Genomic DNA, 4001 nt, shown 5'->3' with positions numbered 1-4001 from the left:
GGGCAAGTGTCTTCTACTATAATCATGGACCAACAAAAGCCTTGTAAGTGGATTTGGTAAAGGGGAAACTGAATCAAGCTTGTCCTCCCTTGCCTTTTTGATTTTGTCTGATGGAACCATGAATTACAGGAAACCGAGAGAATGTAAGAATTTTGTAGCTTACTACATGATTAATAAGCTTATACACTCCCTGGGCAATTCCTTAAATTGCCACAAGGATCATCATCATCATCGTTTAATGTCTGCTTTCCATGCTAGCATGGGTTGCACGATTTGACTGAGGACTGGCGAACCAGATGGCTGCACCAGGCTCCAATCTGATCTGGCAGAGTTTCTACAGCTGGATGCCCTTCCTAATGCCAACCACTCAGAGAGTTTAGTGGATGCTTTTATGTGCCACCAGCACGAGGGCCAGTCAGGCGGTACTGGCACCAGCCATGCCCAAATGGTGTTTTTTACATGCCACCTGGACAGGAGTCAGTCCAGCGGCACTGGCAACGACCTCTCTCGAATGTTTTGTTCACCTGCCACCAGCACAAGTGCCAGTAAGACGACGCTGGTAACGATCACGCTCAAATGGTGCTTTTTATGTGCCACCGGCACAGAAGCCAGACCGCTGCTCTGGCAAGTGATCCCACTTGGATGGAGCTGTCAGCGCACCACTGGCACGGGTGCCAGTCATCGAATTTGGTTCAATTTCGATTTCATTTGCCCCAACAGGCCTACACTCAACTTTTTGGGGTCAATAAGCAAGTACTAGTTGAGCATTGGTGGGGGTCAATGTAATCGACTTAGCCCTCCCCTAGGCTTGCCGGCCTTGTGCCAAAAATTTGAAATTATCATTATTATTAAGGTGGCACGCTGGACGAAATGTTAGCACGCTGGACGAAATGCTTAGTGCGTTTTTACATGGCACAAGCCCAGGCGGGTTAGTTTTGGCATGGTCTTTACAACTGGATTGCCCTTCCAAACAACAACCATTTTACGGTGTGGACAGGATGCTTTTTACGTGGCACCAGCACTTTACAGAGATAAAATAAATACTTACTGAATACGAAAGTTCTGGGTACTGCACCTCCTTGAAGTGAAGCACTGGGCCCAGATGGTGCAGACCCAAATGTAAAACCTGCAGCTGGTTTATTGTCTGTTGTTAACCCACTGCCAAATGTGGGTGCTCCTGAAAGAGGAAACAAATCTAAGATATAAGATTGTGTGAGAGAAACAACATATGTAACTTTTACCTTTTATCTGTCACTTGTTTCAGTCAGTAGACTGCAGCCATGCTAGGGCACCACTTTGAAGAATTTTTTCGTCAAGAGAATTGATCCCAGTGCCAATTTATTTTTATAATGTCCATATATTGGGTCATCCCATAAATAATGCAGTTTTTACAACTGCATAAACTAAAAGTCGGAGGGGGAAGGGATAAATTACCTGCATCAACTTGCTATAAAAACAGGTATGGAGAATGAATCAGACAGAAGGTGACAGTTAACCAGAGAGAGAGACCAAGGTGAAGAACAGCCAGTCTCACTCAGAACGAACTGGACGCAAGAAGATTAAACAATAAATTAAGGTTATTAAATCAATCACAAGAAGTGAGACAAGAGACGGACTTTTCATTGCGTTGTTTGCTCTATTGAACTCATAAAGCAAAATATGCCGAATATGCTCCTTTGTCATTTCCATTGTAGCTTTGAAAAAATAACTGTTAAAATAGAACTGCACACTTCAAAACTTGTGCTAAAAATAAGGAGAAGGTAAAATTACTACCTGAGGAAGGAGATGCTGCAGTCGGGCCACTGCCAAACAAATTTGAACCGGTGCCAAGCATTCTGAAAGGAAAAAAAAGATAGATTTTGAATGTTGTATAACATACTATATCAGGGATTTCAAAGATTTAAAGATACTGTTGAAAGGAATATGAAAAGGCAAGGAATTCATCATCATCATCGTCGTCATTTAACGTCCGCTTTCCATGCTAGCATGGGTTGGACGATTTGACTGAGGACTGGTGAAACCAGATGGCTATACCAGGCTCCAATCTGATCTGGCAGAGTTTCTACGGCTGGATGCCCTTCCTAACGCCAACCACTCAGAGAGTGTAGTTGGTGCTTTTACGTGTCACCCACACGAAGGCCAGTCAGGCGGTACTGGCAACGGCCACGCTCAAGATGGTGTATTTTATGTGCCACCTGCACAAGAGCCAGCCCAGGGGCACTGGCAACGATCTCGCTTGAATCGACCATAATAAATGGCAAACTCAAGTGAAAAACAGACCAGTATGCAGCAGGTTTTCCAAGTCATGACAAAATGACAACTGACTGCAGATAACATAAGTATGTATGGTGGTCTCTGCTGCCTACAATACAAATCCTCCTCATCATCATTGTTTAACATCCGTTTTCCATGCTGGCATGGGTTGAACGTTTTGACTGGGGACTGGCAAGCCAGGAGACTGCAACAGGCTCCAATCCGATCTGGCAATGTTTCTACAGATGGATGCCCTTCCTAACACCAACCACTCCAAGAATGCAGTGGGTGCTTTTTACGTGCCACCAGCACAGGGAGCCAGTCAGGCGGCTCTGGCAGTGACCTACGCATGAATGGTGCTTATTGTGTGCCACCAGCGCTGGTATCAGCCGTGACATGTACATAGGATAGACAACAACCATCTCTCCTGACAACAGTTTATTCTCAACTACACAAGGGTAAAAAAAAAACATGAGAGACCGAGACTGATATTCAAAGATACTACAAAGAGGAATATAAAGGTGAAAGAAATTGATACAAACAAATGACAAACTAAAGCGAAAAACCAACCAGCATGGTGAAAGCTGGTACTACTAAAGCAGCGCGGACCCGAACGCGCAGTCGCGCGTCCGAGCTAGCTAGTCGGGAGTGGCCGATCCTAACCCTAAACACGTATTCATTTGCACACGCGGGTTAGGGTTAGGGTCAGGGTTAGGGATAGGGTTAGGGTTAGGATCGACCACTCAAGACTAACTGAAGAACTGCTGCAATAAATGGGTGAATCTGAGATGGGAATATGTTGAATAAAATCCTCCTGTATGTTTTTTTTTTTTTTACTCAGAGCCAGGAATTTTTCAGCACCCTATCGTAGGTGAGGATATGCAAAACAAAAAACCTAATACTAATTACAATTATATCAGAATTTGATGTGAAATGAAAAATCGTAAGCGCACACACACAAGTACATATTGACACACATCACCACTTTTCCCGAAATTTCAAGTTTCATTTTCTCGATATATTTGAAGTGTATCCGTATGTACGTGTACGAGCTCGCCAAATAGAAAATTTCATTTAAAAAATAACTGATTTTTCTCGCTTATGAGTAAAGAAAGCTGTCTCGTGTTTATTTTCCGAAACTCCTCACCCAACCCTCGAGATGGTTTTTTTCACCACAGATTCAGATATAATCAGAATCTACACCATCTGAAGTGTATTTGTAAAAAATTTCATTAAAAAATATATCCATCTTTCTGTACGTTATGAGGAAACAAAATCGAGTGGGGGATAGGGGCAGGCATGGACATGCATGCCTTTTGTTTTCACATTAAATTCCGATACAATCGTAATCGACATCACCTGAAAGGTAATTCTAAATAATTTCATTTAAAAATACCAATATTTCTGAAAGTTGTGAGGAAACAGAAGTCAGTTAAGTGTGAACACAATTACAAAACGTTTTGTTAAATGGACTTCAACATTCCGTAAATAGGTTCATTAACCCTTACTGAATCTAACCCCTCTTTTTCTGTCGATCTACTTATATATATATAACTTATATATATATATACACGCACATTATGGATACTTACGTTGTTTTCGAGTTCGATCCCTGAAGAGGGTAGTCTGTTGTTCAGGCCGCGCGTTGGTTTATTTAACAGGAAGCGGAAATCACGTTTGAAATAAAAGTTAGTTCCGGGCTTTAAAAAAAAATCTCTATAGTTGTCCTCCTACTCCTTGTTATTTTT

At 42.3% G+C, this 4001-nt stretch overlaps 1 long non-coding RNA gene across 1 annotated transcript; it reads right to left on the bottom strand.

The window, feature by feature from the left end:
• Window positions 1-1029: 1029 nt before the first annotated feature.
• LOC106867482 (uncharacterized) lies at window positions 1030-3958 on the bottom strand. Its single transcript, XR_001409151.2, has 3 exons — window positions 3846-3958; window positions 1774-1835; window positions 1030-1177 (listed from the first exon to the last, which is right to left on the bottom strand). It is a non-coding gene; the product is annotated as an uncharacterized LOC106867482 (long non-coding RNA).
• Between the last annotated feature and the right edge of the window lie 43 nt (window positions 3959-4001).

Source organism: Octopus bimaculoides, chromosome 29 (assembly GCF_001194135.2).
Source record: "Octopus bimaculoides isolate UCB-OBI-ISO-001 chromosome 29, ASM119413v2, whole genome shotgun sequence".
Taxonomy (NCBI): domain Eukaryota; kingdom Metazoa; phylum Mollusca; class Cephalopoda; order Octopoda; family Octopodidae; genus Octopus; species Octopus bimaculoides.
The sequence above is the reverse complement of the archived record's forward strand: the minus strand, read 5'-3'. Positions and strand labels throughout refer to the sequence as shown.